At 44.9% G+C, this 23,420-nt stretch overlaps 1 long non-coding RNA gene across 5 annotated transcripts in view; it reads right to left on the bottom strand.

The window, feature by feature from the left end:
• The window catches only part of LOC113914331, a 76,651-nt gene that overhangs the window by 37,364 nt on the left and 15,867 nt on the right, over positions 1-23,420 (bottom strand). The window contains exon 1 of one of the 5 annotated variants that reach the window (XR_003517439.2): positions 18,472-18,643. The exons of 2 other annotated variants lie outside the window; for them this stretch is intronic. This is a non-coding gene — a long non-coding RNA (uncharacterized LOC113914331). Of the gene's footprint in view, positions 1-15,430; positions 15,500-16,092; positions 16,188-18,471; positions 18,644-23,420 lie in introns of those variants that run through there. 2 more of the 5 variants (XR_003517441.2, XR_003517442.2) reach the window with 2 other exon arrangements.

The raw sequence follows: 23,420 nt of genomic DNA, 5'->3' as shown, positions 1-23,420 counted from the left end.
CAATGAAAATGAAAACACAACTGTTCAAAATCTTTGGGATACAGCAAAGGCAGTCCTGAGAGGAAAGTATATAGCAATACAAGCCTTTCTCAAGAAACAAGAAAGGTCTCAAATACACAACCTAACCCTACACCTAAAGGAGCTGGAGAAAGAACAGCAAAGAAAGCCTAAACCCAGCAGGAGAAGAGAAATCATAAAGATCAGAGCAGAAATCAACGAACTAGAAACCAAAAGAACAGTAGAACAGATCAACGAAACTAGGAGCTGGTTCTTTGAAAGAATTAACAAGATTGATAAACCCCTGGCCAGACTGATCAAAAAGAAAAGAGAAATGACCCAAATCAACAAAATCATGAATGAAAGAGGAGAGATCACAACCAACACCAAAGAAATACAAACAATTATAAGAACATATTATGAGCAACTCTATGCCAGCAAATTAGATAACCTGGAAGAAATGGGTGCATTCCTAGAGATGTATCAACTACCAAAATTGAACCAGGAAGAAATAGAAAACCTGAACAGACCTATAACCACTAAGGAAATTGAAACAGTCATCAAAAATCTCCCAAGAAACAAAAGCCCAGGGCCAGATGGCTTCGCAGGGGAATTCTATCAGACATTTCAAGAAGAATTAATACCTATTCTCCTGAAACTGTTCCAAAAAATAGAAATGGAAGGGAAACTTCCAAACTCATTTTATGAGGCCAGCATTACCTTGATCCCAAAACCAGACAAAGACCCCATCAAAAAAGAGAATTACAGACCAATATCCTTGATGAACATGGATGCAAAAATTCTCACCAAAATACTAGCCAATAGGATCCAACAGTACATTAAAAGGATTATTCACCACGACCAAGTGGGATTTATCCCTGGGCTTCAAGGCTGGTTCAACATCCGCAAATCAATCAACGTGATACAATACATTAACAAAAGAAAGAACAAGAATCATATGATCCTCTCAATAGATGCAGAAAAAGCATTTGACAAAGTACAACATCCTTTCTTGATCAAAACTCTTCAGAGTATAGGGATAGAGGGTACATACCTCAATATCATAAAAGCCATCTACGAAAAACCTACAGCGAATATCATTCTCAATGGGGAAAGGCTGAGAGCTTTTCCCCTAAGGTCAGGAACGCGGCAGGGATGTCCACTCTCACCACTGCTATTCAACATAGTATTAGAAGTCCTAGCCACAGCAATCAGACAACAAAAAGAAATCAAAGGCATCCAAATCGGCAAAGAGGAAGTCAAACTCTCACTCTTTGCAGATGATATGATACTGTATGTGGAAAACCCAAAAGACTCCACCCCAAAACTGCTAGAACTCATACAGGAATTCAGTAAAGTAGCAGGATATAAAATCAATGCACAGAAATCAGTGGCATTCCTATACACCAACAACAAGACAGAAGAGAGACAAATCAAGGAGTCTATCCCATTTACAATTGCACCCAAAACCATTAGATACCTAGGAATAAATCTAACCAAAGAGGCAAAGGATCTGTACTCAGAAAACTATAAAATACTCAGGAAAGAAATTGAAGAAGACACAAAGAAATGGAAAAACGTTCCATGCTCATGGATTGGGAGAATCAACATTGTGAAGATGTCAATGCTACCTAGAGCAATCTACACATTCAATGCAATCCCCATCAAAATACCATCCACTTTTTTCAAAGAAATGGAACAAATAATCCTAAAATTTGTATGGAACCAGAAGAGACCCAGAATAGCCAGAGGAATACTGAAAAAGAAAAGCAAAGCTGGCGGCATCACAATTCCGGACTTCCAGCTCTATTACAAAGCTGTCATCATCAAGACAGTATGGTACTGGCACAAAAACAGACACATAGATCAATGGAACAGAATTGAGAGCCCAGAAATGGACCCTCAACTCTATGGTCAACTTATTTTTGACAAAGCAGGAAAGAATGTCCAATGGCAAAAAGACAGTCTCTTCAACAAATGGTGTTGGGAAAATTGGACAGCCACATGCAGAAGAATGAAACTGGACCATTTCCTTACACCACACACAAAAATAGACTCCAAATGGTTGAAAGACCTAAACGTGAGACAGGAGTCCATCCAAATCCTAAAGGAGAACACAGGTAGCAACCTTTTCGACCTTAGCCGCAGCAACTTCTTCCTAGAAACATCGCCAAAGGCACGGGAAGCCAGGGCAAAAATGAACTATTGGGATTTCATCAAGATAAAAAGCTTCTGCACAGCAAAAGAAACAGTCCACAAAACCAAAAGACAACCGACAGAATGGGAGAAAATATTTGCAAATGACATATCAGATAAAGGGCTAGTATCCAAAATCTATAAAGAACTTATCAAACTCAACACCCAAAGAACAAATAATCCAATCAAGAAATGGGCAGAAGACATGAACAGACATTTCTCCAAGGAAGACATCCAAATGGCCAACAGGCACATGAAAAAGTGCTCAACATCGCTTGGCATCAGGGAAATCCAAATCAAAACCTCAATGAGATACCACCTCACACCCGTCAGAATGGCTAAAATTAACAAGTCAGGGAACGACAGATGTTGGCGGGGATGTGGAGAAAGGGGAACCCTCCTACACTGTTGGTGGGAATGCAAGCTGGTGCAACCCCTCTGGAAAACAGTATGGAGGTTCCTCAAACAGTTGAAATTAGAGCTACCGTTCAATCCAGGAATTGCACTACTGGGTATTTACCACAAAGATACAAATGTAGGGACCCGAAGGGGTACGTGTACCCCAATGTTTATAGCAGCAATGTCCACCATAGCCAAACTGTGGAAAGAGCCAAGATGCCCATCGACAGACGAATGGATAAAGAAGATGTGGTATATATACACAATGGAATATTATGCAGCCATCAAAAGGAATGAGATCTTGCCATTTGCAACGACGTGGATGGAACTGGAGGGTGTTATGCTGAGTGAAATAAGTCAATCAGAGAAAGACATGTATCACATGACCTCACTGATATGAGGAATTCTTAATTTCAGGAAAGAAACTGAGTGTTACTGGAGTGGTTGGGGGTGGGAGGGATGGGGTGGCTGGGTGATAGATATTGGGGAGGGTATGTGCTACGGTGAGCGCTGTGAATTGTGCAAGACTGTTGAATCACAGATCTGTACTTCTGAAACAAATAATGCAACATATTTTGAGAAAAAAGAAAAAGAAGAAGATAACAGGAGAGGAAGAAAAGGGGAGTATGTCAGAGGGGGAGACGAACCATGAGAGATGATGGACTCTGAAAAACAAACTGAGGGTTCTAGAGGGGAGGGGGGTAGGGGGATGGGTTAGCCTGGTGATGGGCATTGAGGAGGGCACGTTCTGCATGGAGCACTGGGTGTTATGAACAAACAATGAATCATGGAACACTGCACCAAAAACTAATGATGTAATATATGGTGATTAACATAACAATAAAAAAAATTAAAAAAAAAAAAAAAGAATGTTTAAAATAATAACACTCGATGCAGGTATGGCCACAGTAAAACAGACACTCTCATCATTCAGCTACTACTAGTAGGAGTTATATAACAGGCACAATCTTTCTGGAAAGCAATTTGGCAAATTCTTATTAAGTAGCTTACATCATACATACCCTTTGACACTGTAATTCCATTTTCAGAACCCGATAGTAGAGAATGAATCATAAGTGGGGACAAAACTTAATGCTCAAAGGTATCCACAGCAGTGTTATCCATGAGATAAAAAACTGGAAATAAACTTAAAAGCCAACAAAAGGAAATGATGCAATAAATTATGGTATATTCACAAATACGGTTTTATGCAACCATTATAATGACATTTTACAAAGGATTTTTAATGAAAATAACAATTACAAAATAACAGCTAATCCTTACATGGGCCAGGCACTATCCTAAGCTTATTATTCCCACTTTACAGATCAGAAAATGGAGGCAGCAAGAGTTAAGACACTTGCCCAAAGTCATCCTGCTAGTAGGAGACAGCACTGGGGTTTGAGCCCACCCAGTCTGGCTCCAAATTCTATGCTCTTCAGTCCTGTGGCAGGCTAAAAATTGGCCCCAAAGACATCATGACCCAACCCTGAGACCTGTCCATGTTACCTTATACAGAAAATGGGTCTCTGCAGATGTGACTAAGATAAGCATCTTTAGAGTGCCTGAGTGGTGCAGTTAGCTAAGCATCCGACTCTTGGTTTCGGCTCAGGTCGTAATCTCACAGAGGTCAGATCAAGGCCCGCAGGAGGCTCCATGCTCAGCGCAGAGTCGGCTTAAGACTCTCTGCCCTTCTCTGCCGCACAAGAGCATGCTCTCTCAAATAAATAAATAAATAAATCTTAAACAAAACTTAAAAAAAGATAAAAATTTTAAGATGAAGAGATATCCTTGATTATCTGGGTGCACCCTAGAGGCCTCACATGTGTCCTCATGAGAGAGGCAGAGATCTCACACACACACACACACACACACACGCACGCACGCACGTGCACACGCTCATAAGAACAGAGGCAGATTTGGGAGAGATGAGGCCACATGCCAAGGAAGGCTAGCAGCCACTGGAAGCTAGTGGGGGACAAGGAGTGGCTTCTCCCTAGAGCCTCCAGAGAAAGCACAGCCGGGCCTATACCTTGATTGGAACTTCCGGTCTCCAGAACGGTGAGAAAATCAGTTTCTGTTGTTTTAAGCCTCCCCATGTGTGGAAATTTGTTACAGCAGCCCCCAGTAACTAACATAAGCACCTATGCTGCATTGCTGTCAGTGCAAGAGAAAATATTCTTGTGTGAAATAGGAAAAGTAGAAATCGAAATTTATACACAACGACCTTAATTATGCATACAAAAATGCATGCAAATACGACAAAATGGATTGTAGTGATTATCTCTGAGTACTAGGTAATTTTCGGCATTATGCCTTTTGGTATTTCTCCAGGTTTCTACAATTAGTGTGAATTACTTTTACAAAGGGAAGAAAATTATTTTTTTAAAAAATTAGCAACTCATGATATTCCCACAACTCTAACTCAATCACAGAAATTAGAAATCAAGAGGGCCAAAACTCCCCAAGAAGAAGATTTCTGAATTCAGTCTCAGAGCAACACCTGAAAAATCAGGCATCCAGATGCATGCCGTTCTCAAAGTGACTCCACTCAACCCTCGGCTTCTCTAAAAAGCCTATTAATTTTCAGACTCTGGCAGGAACATGATGTGGCTGAAAAAGTTTCAGGCTTTGAAACAAAAGAATAATTGGAACTGGTAAATGTTTTCCTGCCTGTCTATCCAGATGAGGGGGTGTGGGGAGAGGGGCAAAGGGAGATGTCTGCGCACTCCCAGAGCTCATCCAGCCCAGAGCGGTGCAGGCCACGTGCCAAGAACCAAAAGCACTGGTTAGCAAACATGTAAAATGTTTGATTTCTCTGTAGGTGACTTCACAGAATGAAACATCAAATTAAACACTAGGTTAATCTTCTTAGCGAAGTCCTGACTCCAAGGCTATTCTGATACAAAACCCTCCCACTGTCATCTGTACAGGCCGGCAGAAGACCAAAGGCCAATTTTATCATAGTGACATCACGTCCTTTGATGAACTACATTCATGTAGAGTGTACTGCCATTCCCCTCGTCCACGTATGGGCACTACTAGATCAAAATAGAAGGTAGGGTGTGTTGTGTGTTTTGTTTTGAGTGGAAGAGAAGGGAAGATCACCGGTCCCCTCCAGAATGCGCCAGGTTGGAGCAGTGGGGCATGAAAAGCGAGTTATTAGGCTTTATTCAGCCCACCCTGTACAGTGCAGCGAGTTCGGGCACTGGGCTGATGAGACCACAGTGTGGTTTGTGCTTTAGCCTCAGATTTTTCAGAGCACAATTTTATTCCTTCTTTGCTCAGCCAATCGATACAGACACACACCTACTATGTGCAAAGCACTAAGTGGAGGTTGGCTGACATCCTGAAAGATCTTATCTCTGACACACTACCCTCTCAGATGAAGTGAGTGGGCAAATCACCCACAGCTTAATGATCTTCATCAGTTGTTTGGATCACAGGTAAATGGCAGTGACAAAGTGTTGCAAGGAATACCTAAACAGACCAGGCAGAGCCTTGAAATTGGGAAAAACAGAAAGCAAATGGTTTAGCACTGTGTACCTTCCTACTTACCACTGACATAACACTTGTAGTTTCGGGTGATCAGCTGATGCATACTTGAATCTCCCACTTGACCATCTACTCTATACAAATGGTTTATTAGCATTTTCTCCAAATCTTTTTTTTTTTTTTTGCTTGCTTTGCCTGCCTAAATCTACTAGCACCTAACCTTAGAGGGACTCATAAAATATCTGAGATGTAAATCCATGCACAACGACCTTAATTATGCATACAAAAATGCATGCAAATACGACAAAATGGATTGTTTTGGTAATGTTTCCTCATCTGTAAAAGTGGAAAAGCCAGACTACACAATTGTTTCCCAAGGGAGATCCCAAAAAACCTAATTCTATGAGATATACCAAGAAAAGGAGGTTCCCATGCCATTCAACTTAGGAAATACCACATTCTATAGCCTCCCACCCCCCTTCAAGATTCCCAGTGCACATTATACGGTGAAGGATCTTCCATTCAAAACCTGCTGAACATCTTCAAATCTAGTTAAGCACAGATGCCCCTCCTGCTTAACACTTACTGACATCACAGAGAAGCAATGTTCTAAGGAAATTCTGGAAAAATGCTAACCCAAACTCCTCATTGGTTCAAAAAACATGTCTTAAGCCCTTGCAATAATGATAGGATGACGATGAAAAGAGCCAACACTGAACGAGTTAGCATTTAATAGGTACAGTACTTAGGCACTATATGCCACCAAGGTAAATATGAAACCTGGCTCACAGTCCACTGGAAGAGACCTAAGAACATATGATCAGTAAAACCACTATACATAAAAACCCCTGGGTATGTATGTGTGTGTGTATACACACTGGCACACAAGGATGGAGAGCTGGTGAGGACAAGTGTTCCCGGCATGTGCGAAGCAAGAGTCTAGTGTGTGTGGATAAATGAAGACAATGTTGTTTTCAAAGTATGGTCCCAGACCTTCTCGGTGGCTACTGCAAGGTCAAAGCTACCTTCACCTGTGTTGACATACGCACTGACCCTGCAAAAGCAATGCTGGGGAACATTGCTGGTGCCTTCGCGAGAATCGAGGAGTGACATGTGACTATATTAGTTGTCACTGTATTCCCCACGGCCATGCACTCACCATTTAAAAAGAAAAAAAAGTCAACCTCACCTAAGAACGTCCTTGATGCAGTAAAAAATATTCATTGCATTACATATCAACCCTTAAGTACACATCTTTTTAATTTTTTTTTTTAGATTTTATTTATTTGAGAGAGCGAGAGAGAGAGAGAGAGAGAGGGAACATGAACAGGGGGAGGGTCAGAGGGAGAGGGAGAAGCAGGCTCCCCACTGAGCAGGGAGCCCGATGCGGGGCTCGATCCCAGGACCCTGGGACCATGACCTGAGCCGAAGGCAGACACTTAACGACTGAGCCACCCAGGTGCCCCAAGTACACATCTTTTTAATATCCCATCTGACAAAACCGGAAGCTCCCATTATGCACTTCCGCTGCCGGCCGCAGTGTGACGGTCGGGAAGGAACAGCACTTGTGCGACGCAGCCTCGAGCTGCATTAGCCGCTCCTCTTCATGCATCACCATTTCTACTCAGAAGAATGACAGAAAAACTGTGGGTTATTCCGACTTGGGTATTTTTGGAAATTTTCTCAAAAATGAATAAAGTAAGCTGGTGATGTCAAGAAAAACTGGTATTTATTGCTAAAAAAAATTTGAGCTTTCAAGCAAAAACTTAAATTTTGAAAAACCTACATTAGTCACCATGAGCTCTGGAGCATCCAATATACTCGGACTTTTCAGACGAGGGGTAGTAACATTAACAAAAGTGCTATTTTCCAAATGGCTCATGTGTGATGTTTCAAAATGCATAAAAGAGCCTTCCAAAGTGCAAGGTGGACCAATAGATTTCAATGGAACAAAGTACAAAAAGTGCATTGATGAGGTTTCAGATTCTCGTCTACAACAAACCTTTAGAAAACTACCACTTGGGGGCACCTGGGTGGCTCAGTGGGTTAAGAGTCTGCCTTCAGCTCAGGTCATGATCCCAGGTCCTGGGATCGAGCCCCGCATGGGGCTCCCTGCTCAGTGGGAAGCCTGCGTCTCCCTCTCCCTCTGCTGCTCTCCCTGGTTGTGTGCTCTCTCTCTCCGTCAAATAAATAAATAATCTTAAAAAAAAACAACTACCACTTGTCAAGCTCTGTTGTAGTTTCAAAGACTACCCACAAGTAACTGAAAAGGTTATTAAAATACTCCTCCCTTCTCCAACTACATATCTGGGTAAGGCTGTATTGTCTTCATACAGTTCAACCAATGCAACATATTGCAACAGAATGAATGCCGAAGCATTTATGAGAATCCATCTGTCTGCAGTGAAAGCAGACATCAAAGAGATCTGGACAAAAGTGAAACCATGTCACTCTTCCCATTAAATGTTCTTATCTTAGAAATTGTTATTTTTCATTAAAAATGTTATTTATGTTATCAAGTAATAGGTTTATTACTGCTATAGGTAAACTACTTTAATTAGTATTTTTAAACCTTTTCCATCTCAATTTCCAATATAGTAAAGATTGCTAGATATGATCCACATAATTGAAAGTTCTCTGGGGAACTCATTAATTTTTAAGAATTTTTAAAGGCAAGGCGCCTGGGTGGCTCAGTCAGTTAAGGGTCTGCCTTCGGCTCCTGTCATGATCTCAGGGGTCCTGGGATCAAGTCCCGCATCGGGCTCCCTGCTCAGCAGGGAGTCTGCTTTTCCCTCTCCCCCTCTGTGATCTCTCTCTCTCCCTCTGTGCTCTCTCTTGCTCTCTCTCTCAAGTAAATAAATAAAATCTTTAAAAAAAGAATCCTTAAAAAAAGGCATTCTGAAACAGAAAGTTTGAGAACTGCTGGTCTTGTTTATGGGAAGCAGGGAGGCATGGTGTGTGGGGTACGGGTGAAGAAGAGGCAGAGAAGGACATGTAGGGTGTCTGCACAGTGATGAGGTGCTCCGAGCTGATCTTAGAAGAGCCAGTGAACAGTGTAGAATACCAACATGATCTGGACAGATTTGCCTTCTAGAAAGAGCAGGGACACTGTAAAGGGGCCCTCTACTCCATGAACACACAATTCCAAAAACAAGTCAGTCTGATGGGAAATCAAACTGTAGCACACTGAAGGTCCATGCCGACAATCTAAAAAATGAAAGACAAGTTTCTGTAAGCAAGCAGGAACAGAAAAGTATCAAAATTTAATGATGGAAAGGAAAGAAGCAGAGTCTTGCAAAACAGACTTGCAACCAAATGGAATTCCGCAAAATGAGGGAAATCATCGGTAACAAAGTGCAAGGCTCTAAACATCTAAAGATGCCAAAATCAAGATGCATTTCAGGCAAGTTTAGAAAATAAAAATAAAGGAGCTAGCAAAGAGCAATAAACTGTGGCAGTAAAGAGGTGGAAATGAATGCAGCCCAGAGAAGACAAACAGAAGCATTGAGACATAAAAAGCAGCAGGCAAGAGGGAAAACCAGTTCCTATTTCTGGAGTGTGCACTCCACCACAGGGGGGCAGGAACAGATGGGGCAGGAAGCACCCCTAGAGCCCCGCTACGCCCGCCACAGGGATGGGGAGGCTGGCCTAGACAACCAGGCCTCTTGAGCAAGTGGCTCACCCAGGAAAACCTGGGTTACACCAATCCAGAGCACAGACCACAGAAAACAGACAAAACACAGCTAGTCAAAATTGCCCTCAAGGAGCTTACAGTCATTACTAATTTAAGGGGGAAAAAAAAGGTAATAGGGTAGTTGTAACTAAAATGAGAAAGGTGTCCTATACAGAACTCCAACTAGAATATCCTGGCAAGTTTCTTGAACTCGGTGGACCTCAGTTTCCTCTTCTGCAAAACGAGGAATCTGCCACCTAGTTTCCGAAGTGGGTAAGAGGAGAGGTAACGCATCACAGACGCTCTGAGCACACATGGGGCATAGGGCAGATGCTCACTCAACCAAAGCTGTAATTATTATCACTGTAGTTATGATCAGGGCCAAAGCAGAATGCAGAGTTGCCATTGCGCTTATCTCAGCCACAAAGTCCCCAAGGTCAAATATCAAGGTTTAAAAAATCACCAGTATATAAACACAGAGAAAGAATCTGAATGGCTGTGGCCCAGGCTACACTCATTCAACAGATGAGAGAGTTGCCCTTGACCTTGGCTGAGCCTGATACCACTGAGCCTGCAGGGTCTGGCCAATAACAGAGGGACATTGTCAAGCACAAGGATATCCAAGTAAGAAGAGAGAAAAAAACCAAACCACCTTCCTGAACAGCCAACGCTGCTATGTCATGTACCTTTCACACAGTTTCTCTCCTCTGACCACCATGATCAGCCCAGTTGGGAATGGGTACGCTGTCATCACCCCCATTTTATGAACCAGGATGCAGTCCTCTGGCTGAATTGCAAAGAAACGGTATAGCCAAGGCCTCTATCTCTTGACCTGGGGGTCTAGAACTCTTTCACAAGACCACACTGCCCATCCCCACAGGGATTGGAGGGCCCACCCCGCAGATATGGGCCAGCAGCTCTTCATCCAGTTAGAACAGAGCATTGGGAATCCACTAAATTAAAAGATAATCTTAGGGTACCTGAGTGGCTCAGTCGGCTGAGCGTCTGCCTCCAGCTCCGGTCATGACCCCGGGGTCCTGGGATCAAGCCCCAGGTCAGGCTCCCTACTCAGCATGGAGCCTGCTTCTCCCTCTGCCCCTCCTCCTGCTTGTGCTCTCTTGCACTCTCTCTCTCAAATAAATAAAATCTTCAAAGAAAATAAAAGATAATCTTAAACAAATAAAAAATCCACTCAAAAGATTCTGAACCATCTACAGAAATAAACATGGCCAATTAAAGAAATGATTTCTAGAAAGGTTAGACAGGAAGAAGAGAGTAAGGAATATTTTGATAGATATACTCAATTCAGCCAAAAACGAGAGCCCTGTCTTTCTCTACCATCCATAGCTAATAGAATACCCAGTAAGCATCTACCAATTGACATGCCAGATCCTGCTCTCGGGACTGGGGACATGAGCCAGTCCTAGGTGACCCTGTGCCAGAGAGACACCTAGCGAACGAGAACTGTTTCTTTGTGGACGTAGTAAGTGCTGTGAACTTGCAGTCCAGGGTGCAAGGGGGCAGGTCATGAAAGGCCTGACTGAGTCCGAGAAGTCAGGGGAACACATGCAGAGGCCCCAGGGGTCTCAAATCCCATGAGACAGAAGGAGCTATAAGGCTCAAGAGGCCAGCAGGGACCAGGCTGCACAGGCCTTGTGAGAACACAGACTGGATCTCATCTAAGAGCATGTGACCCTGCTAGAGAGAAGCATCATCCAGTTTGCATCATAAAAAGTTATTTATTGTAGCTGCAGCTCAGAGTGAAAGTACAGATATCTGTCAAACAGAAACTTGCCAGTGTCTTTTTTATCATAACTTACAGAATAAGAAAGACACTTTATTCTGCAACCCAGGCGCCACACACACACACACACACACACACACACACACACACACACACACAGGCTATGCAAAGCAGGCCAGCCTGGGCTGGAACCCTGACATTCTCTGTGACCCTCAGCCAGTTTCTCAACTTCCCTGAGCCTGTTTCCTCATCTGAAAAACAGGAATAATAATAATGATGCCTCCTGCACAGGCTGTTGTGGGAGATAAATTAGTCAACACATGTAAAAGCCTTAGCAACTTCAGTCACATTTTTCTGTATGCCTATTACTACACATGTTTCACAAAATAAAACTCAACCTTATCACATGCACTCCACTCTAATGGTTTCCATTTCCGTCCTTCCCTCCCTCCCTCCTTCCCTCCTTCCTTTCTCCCTCCCTCCCTCCCTTCCTTCCTTCCTCCCTCCCTTTCTCTCTCTCTCTCTCTCTCTCTCTCTCTCTCAGCTGGTAAAGGCCTCTAAATTACTTTCAGAACCCAGTAACCAGTAACTGGAGTCAGGAGCCTCAGTTGGAGTCGGTGGCTCGGGCTGGGGTGGTGGCAGTGGAGAAGGAGGAGACAGAACTGAGGGGACTTGGTGACTAATAGACAGATGAGTGAGACAGAGGGAGGTGGCACAGGGGCTCTCAGGCCTCGGGGTTGATGATGGTACCATACCTGAGACAGGGAGGCCTGGCGGGGTGCAGGTATAAGTCTGTGGGAGGACAGGAAGAGATCAGACTCGTGGGTCTAGACGTTCTCTTTTCATCTAGACTTTCTGTGCCTGGAGGAGGATTTGGGTGGGGGTGACCAAAGGAACCCTCACTGAAACACTTTGCCGAGCAGGGACCCATGCAGAGAAATTTCACATCAGGACTGCAGATGCTAATGAAGAAGGCATCTGTGCAAACTGTGCTCGGGGAGGTGGACAGGCTTCAGGATCCGAGCAGCCGGTGGTTGACGGAGGACTTGGGGACTTGAGGCTCCTGCCAAATGTCTTTCCTTATCTGACCAACATAAAGCACTAATCACATTTAATTAGAGTCTATCTGCCCATCTGTTTTCTCTACTAAGCGAGCCACCTCGCAGCAGGGACCACCGTGTCTCATCCATCTTTCTACTCCCCAGGCCTCCCTAGCACACTGCCCGGCCCACTGCCTGTAGTAGGTGTTCAACAAACATCTGCTGAACGAATGCCCATGATTCCACATGATAAAATCCCCGAAAAGGCCACCTACATTGCAAGAAACTAAGGTAAGGCAGAGAAAATGGGAGGGGAGGAGGCAGACTGTGCTAGGAGAATTCTGATCACTGAAGGGTGGGGGCCAACAAAAAGCCAACGTTCACAGAGAAAATGAGTCTTCAAGAAAATGTTAAACTCTGGAATGTGCTATGGGCATGGCTCTTCACCATCATGACCAGAAACATGAAGCAGGTCTGGGATGGAATCAGGAAGACAAAGGAAAAATAAAACAGGGAGAAGGAGGCATAATGTGTATGGATCATTTGGCCTCTTCCAAAGATCACCCTACATGTTTAGTTCTTTATATCACTTCTCTTGCCTCTTCTTTCTGTCAGCTCTAGGCCTTCTGGGGATGCCTCCCTGATTATTTGATTTTGTCATTAAATGCCAAATTCAGATTCATATTTTCTAGTCCCACCCCCTTCGGTTGCAGCTATTAATAAAACTATCATTTTTAATAGTAATAGCTGCATCTATTGAGCACCTACCGCATGCAAGACATGGCCAAGGACTTTAAATGCATCATCTCCTATAATTCTCAATCTGCAGGGCTGGGTTTATTATTCCCATTTTATAGATGACAAGATTGAGGCTCAAAGACAACAACATAGGCTAGTAAGTGGCAACATGAGGATTCAAACCCAAGGCTACTTAACTTCAAAGCCAAATAAATGTGCAATCACTCTAGAATTTCAGCACAAGTTTCTCTAGCACAGAAGCGAGGGGAACAAGCCATCTGTTATGGAGTCCATACACGGTACTCAGCAAGACATAATTAGAGCTCACCTCAGAGAAAGCTTTTTTTAGGCTTGAAAAGGCCCCAACTTATCAAGACCCATTCACTCACGAATAGCTAAGTCAGGTCAAGGTTGTTTTAATTCTGTGATTTAAAAAAAGGAATATGTGGGCACCTGGGTGGTAAAGTCAGTTGACTCTTGGTTTCAGCTCGGGTCATGATCTCAGGGTCATGAGGTCGAGCCCCATGCTGGGCGTGGAGTCTGCTTGAGATTCTCTCTTTCCTTCTCCCTCTGCCCCTCCTGCTCAGGCTGGTGCTCTCTCAAATAAATAAATAAATCTTAAAAAAGAAAATGGAACGGGCTAATGACATCATTTGTTTCTAAAAGAATGTTTAAGCTAAACGAAGAAACAAACAGCATTCAGAACAATCAAGTCATTAGTGTCAAATAGTTAATAAAATAATCACAAAGCTTGTCACAGCTTCCCTGCCTCCTATGTTATGATTCCCCCCAAAGTTTTCACAGATGTGTTATTTCATCTGAACATTCCAGCAAGTGTGAGTTGATTATTGTTACCATTGTACATGAGAAAGAAGATGAGCCTCTTAAGAGAAGCTCAGTGGTTGCTGAGGACCACAGTTCTATTAATTGGGGCGCTTGGTTATAAGCAACTAAACAAAGCACCTCCAGTGAGCCACGGCCAAAGAGAAACTTTACTACAGGAGGGGTGGTCGGGCAGCTGCAGGCTCCCAGATGAACACAGACCTCCCTCTGCTTCTCTCTGCCTGTGGCTTCCTCAGGCCCCCTGGCAGGCCAGCTTTCTCCTCCGGACAGGAAACCAGGGCCACCAGAGTTCCAGACCCCCGTTCTGGCCTCACCACCTCAGACAGAAAGGCTCTTGAGCCTCCAGTTGCAAACTTCCGGGCGATGGGCTTGAAATGACGCCCACTAGGCCTCTCTGTCGTCCTTAGCCCTACGCTGGGTGGCGGGTACAAAGGGGCAGATGGCAGCTTCTCCAAAGATATCTCTCCATTAAATCCTCTCCCCTCTCCAAAGTCTGACCCCACCCCCCAATATCTTTGATCTGGCTGAGGGGTCCAAAAGTGGTAAACCCAGTTCTGTGCTTTTCCTTTGTATTTTCCACAGAGGAGGCTGCCTCGTGTTCACTTTGGTATAGGATATCCCTGTCCCGTGGGCTCTGTGAAAAAGCCCCATTTTAACATCCCTTTACATGGCTGCAATTACTGTCTTGGGAGTCTCTGAGACCCCCGGGGACTCGAAATAAATCCTGCCCTTTTACAAAAACAAAAAAACAAAAAAAAAACCCAGAGAGAGCCCTGACAGGCCTAGTCAGGTCAATCAATGGTCCAGTGACGGCACAGGGGACCCATCAGGAAGGACACTCAGCAGGCCCCCAGAGTGGAGAGCAGAGAAGCAGTTCTCCAGGAGGGGCGAGGGGGTGGGAGGGGTGGGGAGGGGCGTGGGGGGTGCCAATTCCAAAAGAAGTAAGAGAGCTAAACAGATTAAATATTAAAACTAAGTAGAAATCCTGTACACACACTGCTAAGCCACGGCTCTTCAGACCCCAAGCCCAACGATCTTTCTTCTTTCTACCCAGGGCTGAGATTACTTGGCCACTAAATTGTGAAGTGACAACAGAAAAGAACACTACATAACAAGGTGCTAATTGTGTAGTAAAGATGTTTAGTGGGAACAGAATTAGAGAGAGATCACTGTACCCATTTCCATCGAGTAATACCCTAAAATTAGAGATCTCCATGCCACAGTTTCATGCTAGGAGAGCGGAAAACTGTATCTCTTCATTGGTGAAAGTCGGATCAGCCCTCCCCAGTTCCCTCCACCCCTTACAGCTGAGTGATGAGAGCCTCTCCTTAGGTCCGGGTATCCTTGCCCCTCCGTGCTGCTGGAAGGTTCATCCGGGCCCAGGGATGACTAAAGCCCCTCCTTCTGAGGAAGAAAGCAGAACTCAGAAACACCAACCCCGGCCTACCAAGATGCACCCAGTGGCCCAACGCTCTGCAGAGACTGGAGGCGGGCACAGCCCAGCAAGTGCTCACGTCTGAGGAAGCAGGGGCGAGGAAGGGAAGTGGGCAGGGGGTACTTCCCCGGCGCCGTCTCCTTAAGACTGCTACAACCCATGTGGGGCTGGCCGGGTGCTTTCCGAAGTGCTTCACGAACATTCCCTGTTCAGCTGGTGGAGGTGAGCCTTCACCAGCTTTGCTGGCTGCATGGGGTTATGGGGACTCCTAAAAGGAATCCAGGAAATGGGACTTTTCCCCTTCTTTGCTCAAAAGTAGAACCAAAACCTAGACGGCTTGAGTCAACTCTCATTTCTCTGCTTCCAGCATTTTGCATCTCTCCGAGTCCACGTCATTCTCTCCTTCCACAGAAACAAAACCAGACCAGAAACTGCTCTTCAGACCCCACGTCTGAAGTTAATGAAATTAATGAAGAGTTAATATCTATTAAGTGCTTACCAGGTGCCAAGCACTTTCTATGCCTTATCTTACCTAACTCTCGTAGTGATCCTGTGAGGTGAGGCCTGCTTTACAGAAGAGGGAAGAGGTCGAGAGAGGGGAGGCAACCCTCAGGGCCTCTATCCCAGCAGGTCACTGAGCAGGCAGCTGGGGGTGGGGCAGTGGCAACCACAGGACTGAGCCTCCTTGCCGGGCCCCCGCTGAAGGCCTCACTGGAGCACCACTCTTGTGTGGCGTCACTAGAAAACCCACCCTTGGCAAGAACACAGGGGGGCTGCCCCTCCAAACAGTTTTTTTTATTTGGGGCAAAATTTACATAACATAAATTAACCATTTATGGTAAAGCGTTCAATTCGGGGACATTTCAGACATTCAAAATGCCGTACACTTGCCTCTACCAAGTTCCAAAATATTTTCATCACCCCAAAAGAAAACTCGTACCATTAAGTGGTCAATCCCCATGTTCCCTTCCCCCAACCCTTGGCAACCACCCACTGGCTATCTCTACGGATCTGCCTACTCTGGATATTTCACATAAATGGAATCATACTGTATTTGGCCCTTTGTGTTTGGCTTCCTCTACCTATAGCGTAATGTTTTTGAGGTCTCTTCATGTTGTAACACATCTGTAATTCGTTCCTTTCTTTGGCTGAATAATATTCCATTGCACAGATATACCACACTTTGTTTATCCATTCATCTGTTGATGAACAGTTGAGTTGTTTCCACTTGGGTACTACAAACAGCGCTGCTACGAACATTTGTAAAGATTTGAGTCCCTGTTTTCAATTCTTTCACATATCTACCTAGGGCGGAATTGCTGGGTCCTATGGTAATTAATTCTACAGGTAACTTTTTGAAGAGCCCTCTAAAATATTTTTAAAATATAAAATTCTACAAAGGAACACCAAAAGGTAACTGAAAGCAAATGTAAAACCACAGTGAGAGCAAAGAAATCTGGACGATAAATGTTTTTCTAGTCTCACCCCATTTTTGAATAAGTTCAAATCTGGGCAGAAGGAACCCCAACAGTACACTTCCTTTTAAAAGGCCAAGAACACCAGGAAGAGATAATTAAGAGATAATCAAGATAATAACACAATTCTACCAACTAATTAACAAAGGTTGCCGTGTCTCCACAATATTTTTAACAACAAAAGCACACCCAGACCAGGGCTCCACTGAAAAACCACGTTGCTGGCTATGAGACTTTTGAACCAAAGAAAACAGCTGAGAAGACCCAACACAGGCCATGAACCAGGAAGGCTTTCTGTTATTGGGGAAGACTGGATTCTCTGCTCTGGCTCTCATTTTTAGTAAAACTACTTTTCTCTTTGGAAAGACATACACCCCCAGTGACAAAGAGCACTGTGTAAAAAACAGTCTTGCCACACCATATGTCTTCGGGACAATGTAACTTAAAGCAGCAATGAGACGTGACTACACACCCACTAAAACGGCCAAAATCCAGAACACTGACAATACCAAATGCTGGCGAGGATGTGGAGCAACAGGAACTCGCACTCACTGCCGCTGGGAATGCAAAATAGTTTGGCACCGGAAGACAGAAGACAGTTTGACAGTTTCTTACAAAACTAAACATACTTTCACCCTATGATACAGCCATCACACTCCTTGGTATTTACCCAAAAGATATGAAAACTTATGTCCCCACAAAAGCCAGCACATGAGTATTTATAGCACGGAAATGGATAAAGAAACAGTGGTATATCCAAACCATGGAATATTATTCAGCACTAAAAAGAAATGAGCTATCAAGCTATGGAAAGACACGGAGGAACTTTAAATGCATATTACTGCATGAAAGAAGCCAATCTGAGAGGGCCTCATACTCTAATTACATCTCCATGACACTGTGGAAAAGGCAAAACTATAGAGATAGTAAAAAAGATCAGTGGTTGCCAGGGGGTGGGGGGGAGGCGTGAGATGAATAGGGAGCGCACAGAAGATTTTTAGGGCAATGAAAATACTAGATACAGGTCATTGGTTGAATATGTGTCGTTATGCATTTTGTCCAAATCCTGAGAAAATACAACACCAAGAGTGAATATTAACTATGGTGATGATGACGTGTCCGTGTAGGTTCATCAGCTCTAACAAGTGTACCACTCTGGTGGGGGGTGTTGACAATGAGGGAGGCCATGCATGGGGGCGGGGGGAGGGGGTATGCGGGGAATCTCGGCACCTTCGGCTCAATATTGCTGCGATCCTAACACTGCTCTAAGAAAAGCAAAGTCTTAATTTAAAAAGAAACCAGGTCCCTTCCCTTAAAAGATTTCTCATCAGCTCTAAACCATGAGCACTACATAAAGAATGACTTGCTAGAAACCTCGTCTGGGGACCGAGGGAGAGCAAGGCGAGCATGAGAATCAACCCAGGAGGCACACATACCCTCTCTCTGCGCCTGGTCTTCAAGCAGCTTTCGTGCGGCTGACGATCGGCAATGACGTTAACTGGGGGACAGTGGCAAGATGGGATCGCAGAGGGACTGCACCCAAAGAGGGCACATTGGCACCTTCAAATTAAGTGAAGAAGAAAGCAGTTCTCCGAAGGACAGAGTTGGCTAACTGCAAATGACAAAACCGAATCTTCTGATACGAGCAAGACACCAACATGACAGGGACGGTTGACAGATCAGGTAGCAAATAGGCAGGTGTTCAATTAGGCAGGAAGTGGGCTGAAAACAACTCAATTAATTCTTTGTGCATGCCTGTCCCGGAGAACAAGGAGATAAAACTCAAATACCAGTGGCAGGCCAGAGATGAACTCCACAGCTCCACTTTTTGCAAAGGTGGGGGCGCTAGCAAAGATGCACATGCAAAATATAAAATTACACTGAGATTAGCTCTGGCAAGCCCTTTAAAATTTCGACTAATGCCGAAGACCGGAAAGGAAACAAAGTGAGAAAGTGGTTTACGACAAATCAAAAAAGTCATCCCTTTGCCACGAGCGCCTTTCCCTGGTCAACCTCAGATGCAAGCAGCCCCAGTGCTTGGATTGGGGAATGTGGGAAGGACAAACACAGACAGAATTTGAAAACCAACAGCGAAGGGACGGGATCACCCTTATTTGTAGCCTCACCTGGGTGTGAGGCTCCGCCAAGCTGAGACCTAACTTCGCCCCACCAGGCATACCTCTGGACTGAATCCATTAGAAGAAGCATAGAAAAGCCTGGAGTCGTTTGGCAGAGGCTAGGGAAAGGGAGATCCACGGAGAATATAAAATCAAGGAAAGAAAAACAAAGGTGATGAGAACCAACACTGATCGGGCAGAGGCCCGTGGGTCCTTAACAGAAAGTGGGATCTCACCTCCCTGTCCCCAGCAGCCAGGAGCACATCCTGAGGCCTCGGAAGAAAGAGAACACATGGCACACAACGCAGAGCGGTCGAGCTAGGAGGAGTCTGAAGCACCTGGGCCTCTCCCTTGTTTTAGAGAAAATAATACTGAGGTTCGGCAACATATCCAAGACCAGCTATTAACAATGGCAGAGCCAGGCCTCCTGGAAGACCTTCCACTGATAATATTAGTGCTCATGACGACGATGACGGTGCCCCACGTGCTGAAGAGCTCATACACGAACATTCCACAGACTCACGGGTCGTGGTGCTGTTATTAGCCCATGGCACAGATGGAATGCAGAGAGGTCTAGCTACCTGCCCAAAGTCACACAACACAGGCAGATTTGGGACAACACGGATGAAGGTGGAGGGTCTTGTACCAAGTGAAAGAAGCCAGACGCAGAAAAATACATAATATATGATCTCACTTATACATGGAATCTAAGAAAGTCAAACAACTCCTAGGAAGTGGAGGATAGAATGGCGGTTGCCAGGGGCTGAGGGGTGGGGTGAATGGGGACATGCTGGTTAAAGAGTACAGGTTTTAAGTTATAAGAAGAATAAGCTCTAGGGATCTAGAACAGCCCAGTGACTACAGTTAACAATACCGTATTGTACACTTGAAATCTGCCAAGAGTGGGTCCTAAGTGTTCTCACCACACAAAATAGTAGTAACTACTTGAGGTAATCGCTTCACAGTGTAGATGTATATGAAATCATCACATTGTGTTCCTTAGATACATATTATTTTTATTTGTTAATTCTACCTCAATAAAGCTGGGAAAAATAAAGGAAGGTGAAAAGCAGCAAAGAGTGGCTGGAGATGTGGGTCTAGCTGAATGAAGTCAGTGCTCTTAACTGTTGTACTTGGCTGTCTCCAAACTAGGGAGAAAGTCACATTTCCAACTAAAATATACACCTGAAACTTTCTATTGAATAATTTTTAGTGTCTACCACCCTTCCCTCCCAAGATACAAAATCAGCACTGAGGGATACAAGGACAAAAACATTTTAACTCTGGGGCACAAAGACGGCTCACGACTCCCCAGGCTACATGACAGAAGGGAACAGACTTGTACTTGAAAAGCAGGGCTAATGGAAAACCAAGTCCCCCTGGGGTTTTGCCCGGTGTCCTGCACCTTCAAAACATCACAGATTTACTTTCCTACAGTTAATTCTGACTGGGCCCATTAGCGATTTCAGAAATCACCATTTATCAGATCTTGGAGCTTTCACTGAAGGTGTCACAACTACTAGACACAAAAGCACCAATTTAATCCCATACATGGCTGGCTACGTTCCATTTCAGGAAATAGTTGCCTGTGTGTGTGTGTGTGTGTGTGTGTGTGTGTGTGTGTGTGTGTGTGTGTGTGTGCATGCGCACGTGTGCACACGTGCACGTAGTTAAAAACAAACAACCAAAAAACCCCGTCACATTAAATTGAAACTGTTGCTTTCTGATTAAGTAAAAAACACCTAGCTTTTTCTAAGAGATGCCACGTATACTCTCAGATCCCACAGTGATAGTCCTAGCTCACTGCACGTGGGCGATGCTCTGTTTTCTCTAAATCACAAAACCAGACCATCTCCATGCACACAGACACCTCCTCCTCTACAGTATCCACTTCCTTTCCCTGCACGACCCGCCACAGGCTCCAGCTTCTAGTCCACATCAAGATCTCCAACAGTCACAGAACGGGAGCTCTAGCAGCTCCCACCACCAGTGGTGGGCCCGAGGTGAGTCACTTTGTCCCCCTTCATAGTCACTATAAATACAAGAGCAGCTGACAATGCTTCCAACCCGCTTCTCAGATGCCACGCCCTGTGCTAGAGGCCCCCGAACTCGAGTTCTCTTGCCTCATCCTCACGATACCTCGGAGGCAGGGACCCTGATCACGCCACGCTTGAAGATGGAGACAGTGAAGCTCAGTAGGGTTACAGAAGTTGCCCAATACCACACGCCTAGACACTGCACACCCAGAATGCAAACTCAGCTTCCTCAGAATTCAGAGCCAAGCTCTTAACTATCACTCGCTTGGTGTCGCTCTGCTTTTTTCCTCACATGCAAAGCTCAAGAGACATACCACCACCTTGTGAGGACAGCACAGGATGTGTTCTGACTTCCTCCAGTCTGAAGGAAGAAGGGAGAAATACAGTAAGTTCTCTGGACGGACTGATGGACCAGCCACACACTCAGCATTAGGTTAAGGATGCAGGGGCACCTGGGTGGCTCAGTTGGTTAAGCATCTGCCTTCAGCTCAGGTCATGATCTCAGGGTCCCGGGATCAAGTCCCATGTGGGGCTCCCTGCTCAGTGGAGGGGCCTGCTTCTCCCTCTCCCTCCCGCTCCCCCTGATTGTTCTCTCTCTCTCTCTGTCAAATAAATAAATAAAATCTTAAAAAAAAAAAAAAGGATGCAGGGTTCATAAAAAGAAAGAGAAAACAGACCTCTGCCCCCAAGCACCTTACAATCTAACCTATAATGATCTAAACTATAATCCCTATCGCTCTAGGACATTTTTGACCATGACCCACAGGCAGAAATATATTTCCATGATCCAAAGCACACACGCCACACACACACGTCAGCCTTACCATCTGTGAGGTACTGATAGTTTTTACTCTGTCCCTTTCCTTTTCTTTTCTTTATGTGTCAACCCACTAAATTGATTCTGTGACTAAGGATCATGGGTGACAACTTGAAAAGCCCTGTTCTAGAATGCCCCATTTTAGCTCTAATTAAAAAAAAAAAAAAAAAAGGAAGTTCTTCCTTAGATCTAATTTAAGTTTCTAGGGCTGTCAGGTTAATTAAATTTGCATGGCTGGATATGTCCTCAGGGCAGAGGTGGCCATGTATCAGATTAGTGAAGGGCCAGGAATCTGGGCGGACTTGCCTGCCTGTTAGCTGGGTGACTTCTCCAGATCTTGGCCTTAGGAGATAACACCGCTCACATCGGGCTTATTACAAAGCACCTATCTGCTGCTGGTTTCGTGTCTCTCAACAGAGGCACTGTGGGCACTGTTGCCCACAGTGGGTGGGGAAGGGAGACAAGTCCAGTTTGTGGGACGGGGACGGCCCAGCTGGTGCAGGACTTTCAGCCTCCCTGGCCCCTCGCAGCTCCCAGCGCCCCCTGGTGGTTCAGAGCCAACTCTGCAAGATCAACGGCTGTAGCTGACGGGACAAAATGCTCCACAGCCTTCCTTCCACCATGTCAAGTGATCCCAACCCCTTCATATCTTTTATGTAGGGATCAATCATGTTCCATATAAAGTGCAACAAGTAAGATGCCTAGGCTATAACAGGGCATGGGCCAAGTCCCTGCCCCTGCAGAGTGTCCCATCAGGCTGTACAAACAGGGAACCGTAACCCCACTATAGCAGACGGTGTAACTGAAGTCCGGGAGCCCAACGGGAGAGCAGCTCATGCTGCAAAAGTCCTGTCCTTAACCCTGTTTGCAATTCTATTAGTAAGAAAAACCACAGCTTGAAAATTTCTCATTTGTAATGCATTCAGATTGAGAAACCACCACCACAGCCACCACCGTACCAAGACTCACGCCCCAAAGACAAGCATCATTGCTGGCACCCACAGCACTACTAGGACATCTACGACTCCGGGTCTGCCCCCTGACGGGACTGCGGCTCCTGGAGGCCGGAAGTAAAGTGAATTGCTCCACGTGACACAGCAAATACACAGAATTAGAATCCCCAAAGATCGAAAATCACCAGTCACCTGCCTGGTTCCTCTGGAACTTACCCTACACTTGTCTAGACTCAGACTTACAAGGAGTGGGTGGGGAGGATAGAAGGCCTCCCATGAGGTGGTCAGAAATGTAAGGCTGAGTCTGCTGGGTGCTTACGTAGGCCTTCTAAGAGGCAAGGCCAGAAAGCGTCAAATTTAGACTTTTAAGTTGTCTCAGGATAATTATATAGTTATTGTATGCGTGTATGCTAAACGTACTGATGTATCCAATGTGAACAGTTAAAATACTTCTGTTTCTAA

This window comes from Zalophus californianus, chromosome 11 (genome assembly GCF_009762305.2).
Source record: "Zalophus californianus isolate mZalCal1 chromosome 11, mZalCal1.pri.v2, whole genome shotgun sequence".
NCBI lineage: Eukaryota > Metazoa > Chordata > Mammalia > Carnivora > Otariidae > Zalophus > Zalophus californianus.
The sequence above is the reverse complement of the archived record's forward strand: the minus strand, read 5'-3'. Positions and strand labels throughout refer to the sequence as shown.